The sequence below is a fragment of the Scomber japonicus genome, chromosome 22 (genome assembly GCF_027409825.1).
Source record: "Scomber japonicus isolate fScoJap1 chromosome 22, fScoJap1.pri, whole genome shotgun sequence".
Lineage (NCBI taxonomy): Eukaryota > Metazoa > Chordata > Actinopteri > Scombriformes > Scombridae > Scomber > Scomber japonicus.
In genome coordinates, this window is record NC_070599.1 from 4,994,364 (window position 1) to 5,007,979 (window position 13,616).

At 38.4% G+C, this 13,616-nt stretch overlaps 1 protein-coding gene across 1 annotated transcript in view; it reads left to right on the plus strand.

Moving 5' to 3' along the window:
• ank2b (ankyrin 2b, neuronal) overlaps positions 1-13,616 on the plus strand; it is a 189,409-nt gene that overhangs the window by 25,054 nt on the left and 150,739 nt on the right. The window lies entirely within an intron of this gene.

Here is a 13,616-nt window from a genome sequence, read left to right on the forward strand (position 1 = left end):
CATCGCCTCAGTGATGACTAAAGGAATGATAATGCCCCAGTCTGTCTATCTCTGTAGACCAAAGCTGCATCTGATCAGATATGGGAGGACAGAAAGGATACTATCTTCCTTTTTTCCCCACTTACTTTTGTTTTGATACTCTGTGATATACATGCTGTCTAAGATAGTAAGACACACATAAAGAAATCTAAAATGTCAGACCTGTGTACTGTTTGTATAAACTGGAATCTTGGAGATATCTTCCTCTGATTCAATACAACAGCAGTGAAGGGGATTTCATTTGTGGTGGTCAAAAAATGTGCAGTTGTTCAGTTCAAAAGCAGAAGAAGAAATAGTTTTCCTGTTTACTGGCTTCTCAGTTTGCTCTTAAGCTGCGAAGTCATTGACTATTGTATTGTATGTATATTGTAATCATTTGCATTGGTACTAATACATAAAAGGTTCATGTGCACGTTTAGCTAATTTCTTGTGGTGTTTTCTGGAATGTTGATGTCATGATGTCCAAATGATACATGATACATTTGGTGTGAAGATGTACTGTTTTTCCTGATAGTTCATGTATGCTATTTAGCTGACTCACTAGAAAATACTTTACTTTGATTGATGGTTTGGTTAGCTTTAAGGGAGGATGAGAGGCCTGGCTTGAATAAGAGCAACATGTGTTTATCTACAAAGTCTAGGTACATTTTAGTATTCTCTATTGTATCCAGATACCATCAGTATGTTCAACTGAAATCAATATTATCCAGTTAGCCTACATCTCAGGTGGAAGGGTTTTCTAGCATCCAATGGAAACTGCTTATTGTTGATATTTAGAATATTTCCTTTGGATCAAGATACTTGTAGTATCCTGCTGGATCTATGGTATTCTGTCTGAATAAGTTTTAGGGACTTAAATTCAGGACATATTTACCTCTGCTCCTTTCATTTGGTTTTAGGGTCTTTTATTTTACTATGCCGTAAGACTATTGTTTTTTCTTCATTATAATCTCGAAGACCTATCGTCCACTGATGAAAGCTCTTGTATTTGCAGATGATTTCAAACCGTATGTGGTTAATGATGTACTTTCCATCAGCCAGTGGTTGATCCACCAGGAAAGGTTTGCAGACCTAATGAAACCAACTCAGTCCTCAGTTTGCTTAGCATGCACTCTGAGCAGTGAGGTCAGGTGAAGACCACTTATTGCCATATGGTGCTGCCAACGAGAACCAAATGGACAGTTCAAGATTAGCACTTTTAAAAGCCTTCATGAATTCTGTCACTCTACATTGTGGTTTACCGTTGCCACCACTTAGGGTTAATATCTGTTGGCCACCTAGATCAATATGAATGATCAGTTTGATGTTAACATAATGCCTCATAAACACAACCGCATCCATCAGCCTGGTCAGACCTCCTCATTGGCATTCCCAGTCATTATATGTCAGTATAAGGGAAGCTGATTGGTTGGTACAGTGTCATTGCAGATTCAGCAGAGATGAGTCATAGTGACACTATGATTCCTAAATTATGAAATGGTTGTAGTGATATGACTTGGCCTGGCTGTGGTTTGGTTATATTACGTTGACTCTTGCTGCATCTATGTCTACAGTTCCTGTGTAAAGTAAGATTCCCAGAAGTTTTGCTTTTTATATCTGCAGGAGACATCTATTCCCTAGAGGAAGGTGTCCTTGTTTTTCTCTTTACAAATGAAGAAAAAAAACCTTCACATCTAAAAATACAGAGAGTTTGACAGCAGGTTCTTTTTTCTGCTCACTTTGTGGTTTACAGCAGGTGAGATTTGGCTGAACTTTCAGATAGTTCAGTAACTGGAAACTGCTGATCTGATAACTATTTCGGTAGATCTTGTTGGCTCTACTGTAGGTTTGGGGACCACAAGGTTCTGAGAGAGCAACTCATAACTGCCTGATTTAGGATCAACTCCAACATTTGTGTCAGTTAATACTTTTCAGATCTTTTGTAATTCCCAAAGCATAAAACGTGCTGCTAAGTTGGTAAAGAAATGAGAAAGACTCCCACAAACACTGCTTAGAAATCTGATGTATGTAGTCTGCCTTGTAATTTCATCACAATTTTATAAGATTTAGGTAGATTAACCTTTATCATGTGTAATATTTTAAGTGCCTGAGCCTGCATCTGCTTACTAACAGCAAACCTGTAACACTGTTATTATCCACTGGGAAATATAGCTGGCTGTTTCGTGCTAATTACTTTAGAGGAAAGGCTTTCATAACTTCAATTATAAGCAAGAAACCATAAATGTGGTCTTAAGACGCAAGATTATCTCAGTTCATTGGCATTTCTCAAGACTTTTAAGAGAAAAACGACACAAAAAACAAATTAGATTTTCATCATCAATGATGGGTAGCCAATCAACCAATCTCTGTGGGCATAAGCATGAATTTCAATCAGTTTCATCGAAAAACATCCATGACATGCTGTAATTTTAATCACAAGTCTTAATGTTGTCCAGAGTGGTGATGCAGCTTATTTGACTGCTCACATTAACAGACAGTCAACGGAAAATAACATGTGCTATAAGGACATGCCAGACACAACAGAAGCACTAAAGGGAAATTTAATTTAGTGTCATCCCTCTCCTCCCACAGCAAGACTCCATACTGTCTTGTCGTGTACTGTAAGTATCAACCGCAGTCTTTCACTGGCTTAAGAACAAAGCTCTTTTCCAACTTTCAGCAACAGCTTTAATATGAGAGTCTTTCAAGTGCCATTAGTGGTCAGATAGTACATTTTAGTGATTGTGGTTGAAATACCTGCCAATTATTATCACAGTATCCTTCTCTGATAAGATGGAGACTGATCCCTGACCACAGCTACTCTGTCATGTAATTATGCAACCTTTGGCTTTGAAGTAACATTGCACTGATTTTGTATTTGTATACCTTTTTCTCAATGAAGTCATACACTCAGTCATAATGGTTAATTCTCATATAAAAGGTTATATTCAAATAATAACCAAATCTTAAATACAAGCAGAGAGTATGGCCAGCACAAAGAAATAAAGGTTGGCTGCTAATAGAAGAGTTTGGAATTTTCTGTGGCCTACAAAAGCTCAAATGATACAATACATTTCATATAATGTACATTTCCACAGCACTGACTCAATCATCATCATCACTACAACAGTCATGTTATACTCCCCACGCTGCTGCTCTAGAAGTAATGTTTTCATACTTTAATTAATTCCAGTTGTTTCTCCTTTGTCGTACTTTTGATCGATGTTAAGCGGCTGTCAACAAAACTCAACACTTCCTGCTGTTTCTTCACATAAAAAAAAACTAAACAAAAGAAATGGCATGCTCAACTCAGAGGGTATTGGGGGCTGACCCAAAAAAAATCAAATAGAGATGTCAGCTCTTACAAATCACTGTATATTATAACTTTAATGGTGCACAGCAGCACAAGCAAACAGACCAGTTTCAGCCCAAGGCTTCCTTCAGAGTTCAACATTGACATCTCTACTACTTCACATTAAAAGCCTTGTTTGCTTGTGCACCATTAAAGTTATAATGCACAGTGATTTGTGTGATTTGTGAGTGTTGACATCTCTATTTCTTACATTAATAGCCTACCTATAAAGGAAAATGAGAACAACAATTTGAGTTTCATTTGTCTTTCAGGGAAAAAGGTAAAATGTTATTAGAGGTAGACCTTGTGCTGAATTTATCTAGACAAACATCAACATTTGGGAAGTTTTACTGTCCATTAACCAGGAACAGGAGTGATTAGTATTAAAGGCCTGTCTATAATATAAAGACCTGGTTCTGTCTGGTATTGAGAAACAAAAGCCTGAGTCACCAAGAGTCTAAGCATCTCACTTTTACTTTATTTTTTTCTTACTGCAGTGTTCTCTTTTTTCCAGCTGACATCTCAAACATGTCCCTCATCACCTTTTAGTTTAGCCAAAGAAGTCTGGAGAAGTTTCTGTCCTGATGTCAAACTGTCCTTGGTGTGTTTGTGTGCTCTCAGCAGGTGGCAGCTGTGGCAGCAACTATTCAGAACAGGAACCTCCAGGAGGGGAAACAGAAACTGTCCTCTGTCTTTTTATGTTCTAGCTCTCCTCTTTTTGTCCTTTTCAGGGTATTTTCTATTCTCTCCAATTTTTTGGCTTCTTACTTCTCTTTCACATGTTTGTATCACATTTTTATAACCTTTTCAGGCGGTTTAACGTCTGTAAAATGTCTCTGCAAATCATAGAGAGAATGGAACTAACGGCTTACTGGAGGACAGGAAATCAATCTAAACATCAATGAGATGGTCAGCAGTAAAGTTTATGTGGTTTTTAGTCAGAGGGGAAACTTATGGTCCATAAAGGTGATTTGTGGACAGTGCTGCTCGAATTTTAGGGATAATTCTGGTTTATGACAACTTTGGCCTTATTTTTGTAGTTGTTGACATCATTTCTGCTGCTTGTCTTTACATTACACCCTCCAAAATGTGGGACGTAGCAACATTGTTTGAGAAGGTCAGACGGAGTACCAACACTGGGTTATAAAGTTAGTCTGATCCTCCTTTTCTTCCTCCAGTAGTGGAAATGTACGATCTGCCAAGTCCAGTGCAGCCATGAGACGGAACGCCATCCATTGATGTTTTCTGTTTCTTTTCATTCAAATCTTTCAAAGGGACTAGATTCCCCTCCAGCCTGACTAAATAACTTTTTGTTTGGCATCTCTTTTCCCAAACAGTCTGTCTCAATAGAGCTCAGGCTCTCTGTAGCAGGAGTCCATCTATCACGTCAGGGAAGCAAAAGCTTTGAGAGACAAAGGCAGCACACAGTCAGCAAAGAGCCCTCGTGACCTTTGACCTATGTATTGATGTTTTGCTGTCTTCTCTCAGTGTAGTAGTCTTGGAGGGGCACTGGAACTGGAAACAGAGTTGTCTGTGGTTAAAGTTTGGTTAAGATATTTAATTGAGGTTAGAAAAACATCTTATTTAGGTTCAGACTCATCATGAAGAGGAATTAGACATAACTGAACACAAGAAAGCCCTGAATTTTGACTTTTTCTACATAGCTCCGGTTTTAGAACTTAGGGAAAGTCATGGTTAAAAGGAACTAACATGGACTGTAGTGAACAGCTGTCCTCCGTTTCAAATTCCTATCCATACGTCCCGACCATGGCCACATCTACCTCACGGTCAATGCCCAGGGGCCCTTGAATAGAAAGGGGCCCTCAATGATGGAAGAAAAAAAGCACACTTGTTTTTGTCAGGCTCCACAGAAATACAACACAAGGCGTTATTCATTCTTTTGATGTTGATTGTTCGGAAAACCTAGTATGTCCAAAACCACCTGTTTCCACCTCACAGCAGCGTTATCCAATCTGATTAAGATAAATGTTGTCTCATGATTGACTGATTTATTAGTCAGTTTGATAGCTGGGCAAGTGATGAGTGTTTCTATTCACGTTGGGTATCAAATGAAGTTGTCATCAGTATGACTTTAAGGGTACTTGGATTGATATTGTAGTTTTTTAAACAATACCCATCCCTAGTGGTTAGTAAAGTACCAGTGCTCAGGGGCCCCAGAGAGTAAAGATTTAGTATCATAAAGTCACTGAACACCTCCCCCCTCTGCTCCCGTTGAACAACACCTCATTTTACATGTACTCATTTGATCCATTGTATATCTAAAAAAAATATTGACTAGTGCACCTTTAAATCTTTAAATGTCTCCATTAAAAATGTATGATTGTGTTTTGGAGTTGCAGTGTTTTTGGCTTTCACTGAAGCTGCTTGTGTAGGAGAGGAAGATGCAGAGAAAGATGGATCATACCACTAAAGAAAACAGTCTAATTAACTATTAGCTGCTAATTTCCTGTAGGATGAATTCTCAAAGGTTCATACAACCCTTTGATACAGGACTTTTCCCTTTGAGCATGCTTTTATATTCTCTTTGATGTCTTATTGGTCTATGTATGGCTCTGTCTTACTGTAATCTTTGTATTGTTGGCAAGAACTAAAGGCCTGACGTGGAAACCGCTCAGTGAGAGAAAAACATTTAGTTTGAGGGGAAAATATCGTCACATGAAAGGCAGTGGAAGCGTTTTCACACATGTGATTTAGACTGATAAGATGTGTTGACAGACAGAGAAGACAGCTGGTATTTTGTGACATTTCCATCTGGCCTCTGTAGTAACATCAGTGACGCTCTGCACTGATATTTTATTTAAAGCTGTAAAGCTGTAAGTAAGTGTGGTAATATTCTTTAAAAGCAGGTTCTTTTCCTCCCCAATTTATAAAATATGACAAATTAAAACAAGTATTCCTCCTTTAGCCTAAGGGCACTTCCAGAGTTCACTTGGATGTGATAGATAACCTCCTGCACACAATTTAAAGACTCTATAGTCAAGTAAATGACTTTAAAGGTGTGTTTTTGTCACTGTGTAGTTATCACGTTTCCTCCATGTCTAGATGTCTAATTCTATCTTCAGATATCATTACTTCCTTTAAAGCAGTGGAGCTCCAGGCACTCAGTCCATAAACTACACCAGCTGAGTGCCAGTGCCTCTCCAAGCTCTCTGCACTAGTTGAATTATCTGAGAGTAGATTATTGCATTCACAAACGCTATTGAAAAACACACACATACTCTCTCCAGTGAGATACAGTAGAGGACCTGTGGTGTTATTGCAGGGCTGGTTCTGCACTAGGCTGCCACCTAGAGGTGCTCTGCCTCAGGGAACAACAGGGACAAGTCATTTAATACATTCATCTCTGTGCCAGCGTTGACACAAGCTTTAGCTGCTTATACTGTATTAGACAGGTTTCCTAGATATGTATCATGCTAAATCCATAGTTCAATGGTTGATAGCTCAAATAGTATGATGATGATAATAATGATAATAATATAATGATAATAGTGCAACTTACTGTATTTTCTATACAATACTATACAATTTTTATATTTTCTATTCTAATCTATTTTTTACTCCACTGTAATTATTAATACATTTAGATTTTTTTCAATATATTTTATTTTTGTATTATTATCTTACATTCCATCTAATTGTAGATACTATAATATAATTATAATTAGACCCTGTAAGCACTGCAGTCCACACATTACATAATGTAACCCACCCAAGGCCACAAATAACACCACAAACAAACCCTCTGCCCCAAAAAAACACTTCAATTACCTATACCATGGGCCAAAATTAGATCTTTACCAAAAGATTAAACACTCATTTTTATTATAAAACATCTCATCATGTTGCATCTTCCAAATTTGAGACCAAAAAATGACAGAAAATGTCCACAATTTTGTATTGCCAACACTACAAAATGTATTTGTTTATGTGCAAAATAAGTAAAGTTGATAAGTATTCTCATTTTTTATGTTTTAAGGTTTTATTTGGTGTCAAACTTCTTAAAGATAAATAAGAATAGAAATGAATTAAAGTATCTAGTGTTCATTTTGTGAAGTTATATACTGATTTCCATTTTCACTGTATTTATTTAGTATCCAAAAGCCTTTTCTTTATCAGACTCTAAACTTTTACATTCAATTTCAGCTCATCTGTCAGAGCTGGATGTGAAAATACCTCCTGTAGATAGATAGATTCAAAAACTATAATAATCTACAATATTTCTTTTCAAAATAATTATTAGAATATATTATCACTATCCAATAATTTGAAATATAAGACGTAGCTTTAGTTTGACATGAATCATGTGCTCTGACTTGGCAGACTGTAGCATGACTCAGCACTTTGAGGAAAGTGACAGCGTCGTGAAATGAGCCTCTGTTGTTTACCCTCTTATGAGTCGGGTTGCTCACACACACACACACACACACACACACACGCACACACACACACACACACACACACACACACACACACACACACACACGGTAAAGATCATGTTCCTTGAGTTGTACTATGGTGTGTGACTTTATGATCACACGTCCTGACCCTGTGACACTTTGTCCTTTGTGGGTTTTTCTTCTATCTTGCCAGTATGAAGGGCATGCTTGTGTGTGTGTGTGTGTGTGTGTGTGTGTGTGTGTAGTTGGATAGACAGGTCGTCACAGTAAAGGCGTGCTGCACTGCAGACTTGGTGACATTGTCTGTGGCTGCAGTGACCTGCCCATATTACAGAGTCATGTACTTCCGGACTAGCTTGTTATAACTGTATTAACAAGGTTTTTAGCCACCGGGAGAGAGCAAAACAAGCTTTTGAAACAAAAACACCATTTGACATAAAATCATATTATAAAGGCTGTGTAATTAGCCTCAGGGTTGGACTATGTTACAACAGTATCTGAGGGTTCATTTAAATATGATGCACATATTTACAATTGTATTCCTTTCTAAAAGTCCATCCTCAGTGTTTGTTCACTCTGTGAATTGAATATTGAACCAGGAGTGGCTAAAAAGTAGAGCTGGTGATAACTTTCTGTGGGTTCATTACTTGTGGCAAATTTCACATGAGTCATTTGATCAGTTACTAATACACTTGCTGCTCAGTCCTTCAATCCATTTTTTTTAAACTAACCATCTTTTCTCTCTTGTGTCTTGCAGGTAAGTTGACATGGAGCTGTACAAACCAGACACTTCACTGTAGGTAACTCCACCTTTCTCTCTTAGCTTCCTCTGTGGCTTTAGTCTCAGTGTTTTTATGTCTGTCTGTCGGATATAGAGTTGATTGTTGGTCGGATTGGTTTATTGTTGCTTTCCGTCTTTTCTGCCTCAATTTAGTCGTGATTGAATCTTGCAGCAGTGATGGGCGTTGTCGTGGATGTTGGAGACAGCAGACTGTAGCAGACCAGCATCCTGTCTTAACTCATTATGTGGCATCGTGCTGTGAAATAAACCATCGATATAGATATAGTGGATGATTATAAAGTTGACTCATCTAAAAGTGACATTTGTTCAGCATCAGATGTTTGCTGTTTTAGGTTGGTATAGTAGTCTTTTTTAATTACAATCCTTAATTAATGGCACTTTTTGAAACATGTTGGTATATTTTTTCCCATTGAAAAAAAACAACTAAATACTTAGAACCAAGTCAGAATCTTTTGCTCATCAGTCCTGCAGGCTGCAGGCTGGATTCAGGGACTGTTTCTCCTCAGTTGTGATTACGCTCTTGATGCAGCTTCTTTTTTTTCATGGTCAGAAACATTATTTGTCTGTCTGCTGTATTGAGTTAGTGTGTCTGCACAGGCTCCAGTGGCAGCAGACTTCTGGGAAACAGACACCGAGTCCCTCACGTTCATCTTAATGTTGCCACTAGCAACCTGACTCGCCTACAACTGATGCTCAAGAGTCTGGACAGAGACTTTCTACCAGATAAAGGATCACAGAGCTACTAGAGTGATAAAATGGATAATGATGTACATGGGTAGCACACATAAATATAGAAACACCTGTATGATCTATTGCAATCCATTTGAACAGCTCTGCTACAAATCATTGTATCTATTCATACAGGATATTCTTTTAAATCACAGTATCACTAGCACCAACACTACTACTGCAGTGTCAGAACCAAGCTGAGTGGAATTACTTGCTAGCTAGTAATCATCAAACTCCATGATCTGAAGCAGTGGAAATGCATAATTTAGTAGAAACTTGAAACTTATGGTTCTGTAAAAGTGGCATTTTGGCAGAGAAACGTAACGTTAGTACCAAACTAACTGATCAGGGTGACAGCTCACCATCTGTAGGCCGATTACTCAGTCCTTAGTGGTCCCTGGTCAGCATGCTGCTCACAATGTGATGATTTAATGGAGGTTTATAAAAGTAACATAGTGTATATTTAATGGAGCAGAGGCAGCTGAAACCAGCACAGAGAAGGCATCGTCATTCCCCCGTTATGTCATTGCCAACCTCTCTCTCTGTCTATCTTTACCTCAAGATGTATTGGCCCAGACCATTCTGTCTTGATGCAGACAGAGAGAAAGGTTGGCAATGACATCACATGGAGTGATGAGGAAAAATTCAGCACACACTGTGCCAACTCATCACTCCCAAAACAGCCTATAATAGCCTGCAAACTAATAGAATTATTATCCAGCTTTTTTACCAAATCACATGGTCACTCGTGGTCCAGGACTAAATGTTCTGGTCTGTGGACCCCTGATTTACATCCATTTATCTGCAGCCAGGTTCTCTTGACAGCTTTTTCATTGAAGACAAGTGTCCAGTAGTACCCCACTATTTACAGCCAATCAGTGCATCTGTAGGAGTTTGCCTATAATAGACTACACTGACCAATCTAGATTTGGGTTTTGCCCAATGACAAACAAGAATTTGCCGTCCCTACCTTTTCCGTTTGGTGAAATGTTGTTTTGACCCTCTGGGCTACCATACAGAACAGATTATACAGGATCTACTGGACATATTTCTTGGTATAAAACGCCCAAACAGTGACGTGCTACCACATTTATCTATAGGCCATTACTGATGTATCTGTAATAAGTTACTATTGACCAATCAATGTTAGAAAAAGCTCAGTGAATACCTATATGCAACTGATTAATCACATTGTTTTGAAGTTTTTGCTGTCTTCCAGTGAGCTTTTAAACAGGAAGTATATATAATATATTGTATATTACAGCTGAGCTGACAGCAGCACATTCAGTCATCAGTGAGTGAGCTTCAGTGCTGGTGTCAGTTCAGTCAGTTCAACTTCAGGCCTGTTAGTTCATGCACAAAAACCATTATAAGTCTATGTTGTGGAGTCACCATGGCAACAACTACAAGACTATATGTCAGTTTTTCCAAAAGAAAATAGTACACTACTACTACTACTATTACAAGTACTTTTTTACACTGCTATATTAATCTGACAGAGAGATAAATGGTAATATGTCAGCCACAGATGGTGATTTTCTGTAAAACAATTACTTTTAATACTCACCTTTTTTTAAAAACAGGACTTGTAATGGAGTACTTTTACTTTGTAGTATTAATACATTTACTTTGAGTGGTTTTCCACCATTCATTTAGGAGGAAACATGGTGCTGTTTGTATTCACATCATGACACAGTGTTTATATTGACTGTCTCTGCATAATGAAGTGAGATGAGTATCGTCTACAACCTCCTGCTTGCTGAAAATCAATCAGTCCAGACTGAATTTAATCAATGAGGTCCGAACAAGCAACACAAACATGCAGTTTTGAGTGACTGTGCATTATGTCTGTTGTTACCAGAGCAAAGGAACTAGAGGTTTGAAAGCACTTTAAGAGTCTGCAACCATGCTAGCAGCTCTGTAAGACTGTGGTTGGGCTAAATGCATGTTTATATCCCTCAATTCACTTCATATAATGTGCAGTGGGGAGAAAAACCTTAATGAAACCAATATTTGTGAGCAGCTTTGCATTTACAATAGCACACAGTGTTTCAGGTACTTGGTTACTAGTCAGGTTGGTTGTTCCTGTGTCTTGGAGAAGTTGCCATAGTTCTTGGGTGGATTTAAGCATCTCAGCTGCTTCTGTCTCGTCATGTAATCCCAGACCGGCTCCATGATGTTGAGATCAGGGCTCTGTGGAGGCCAAACCATCTGTTGAAGGACTCCTCGTTCTTCTTATCCATCAAAATAGTTATATTTGACTGTGGTTGTATGTTTGAGATGTTTGGAAATTATAGATAAGAATCTATCATCTAAATTGCCTAAAACTTTTATTATTTTAAAACTTTAGTTATTACAATGTATCTATGTATCTTGGAACCACAAATCCATAACACATTTTGTGCCAATCCAGTAAATGGATGTTGAGATATGTCACAGCAAAAGTGAAAACTTCAACATTCTGGTGGAGGAAAAGTTGTTAGAATCCAGACTGAGTCTCAAAAATTCATGAAAGTCCATCCAATAAAGCAGAGGTCTCTCACCCTGCTCCTGGAGAGCTACTGCCCTGCATGTTTTAGGTATCTCCCCTCTCTAACACATCTGATTGTAATTATTAACTTGACAAGGTTCATCTGCTTGATAACGAGCTAATAATTAGAATGAGGTGAGGAAACATGCAGGGCAGTAGTTCTCCAGGAGCAGGGTTGGTGACCACTGGTCTGGACCAAAGTGGTGGACTGATTATTCTAGGTAACCTTGATGACATCAACAGGGTTATTTTTAATCAGGCTTGGCAAAGCTCCAGACTCACAAAACAACAATTTTGTAGCTTTATAATCCTTTCTAACTGGTACTAAACTGACTTTAACATTAGGAATCGGTGGAGTGTCCCTTTAATTGAAACAACCTACAACCTATAGCAGCTCTACTTTGCTCCTTGTACAGCTAAGTGTACAGGGATTTTACATTGACTCAGATGGTGCAGCAGTAACCTGACACCAGCTCAGCAGCACAGTGCCAGCTCATGCCAGCCACACAGATCTGACTCCTGCTGCACACTTTTTATTTATGGCAAACTGTCAACTGTTTTATTTTTGACCTGGACAGTAAATGTCTCCCCTGCTCCATCTGTTGTGTGTGCGTGTGTGTGTGTGTGTGTGTAAGAGGGTCTTTGATAGAAAGCTTTGACACATTAGTACGTCATGAGAGCAGCTGCCAAGAATAATACACTCACAATAGGTGTCAGTGTTGTGGAGAAGGTCAGGAGAGGAAGAGGACAGGAACACTGGAACACTTCTTTGAACACAGTATGAACACTTCCCCCTAGTGGAGCAACCTCACACTGACATTCATGGTTATTGGGTCATTGATTATCCATATTTTATTTAACAGCAGCTTAATTTATCATATGATACTTACTAATGTCCATTTCATCTTCCAGTGGCTCACATGCTAAGTAATTGTCTTCATGTAGTGTTAATAATAAACCTCAAGAGGGCGCCATTCACCAACTGAAGTCTGATTAGAATATGAGGCAACTAATTGTATAATTTCCTCTCTGGTGCAGATGAAAGTTTTTCATGCATCTCTCACAGGTTTCCTCCTGCTGTTGTAATTCAAAAGGAAAGACCTAGAAATGCACTTTATTAAAAGCCAAAACTAAGATGTAAAGAAATACATATCATTTTTTGTATGAGTTAGGTTAGTTTGTTTCTAGTGTTTTCTCTTGGTCCACACAGTTATGCATCTCCAAAAGGAGTAAAACCACCATGCAACGCCAATATTTTAAATGAGTCTACATGTGAACGTATAAATGTAACAAATATACCAATATGTACTTTCAGACCTCACAAAGTATTAAACCACCATTGTGAATTTTTAACTTCTTCTCCAACAAAAATGATTAAAATTCCACAATGTTCCATGACACACTTTAACATTAGTCCATTCATATACTGTTTATGTATGCATTAACATAATAACATTCAAAAATGACATCATGCTTGGTCCAGTATTAGAGTATGGGATGTGGAACTACTTTCTCTTAACCTACTCTGGCCAAACTTGCCAAAATTGGTCTCCCACTTGTCACAATCTGCTCATCAGTCCCTCTCTGCAAGCACACTCTCTCATCCCCCCAAGTCTCTGCATGTTTCTCTGTTTCTACTCCCTGCTCACTTCTCCCAGGCCCTGTACCTTCCTCCTACTCTCCCAGACCTGCCATCCTCAATCTTTCCACCAAATGCCCTCAGACTGTCTCTCATTTCCCTGTCTACACACCTGTCGTCGCTTCTCA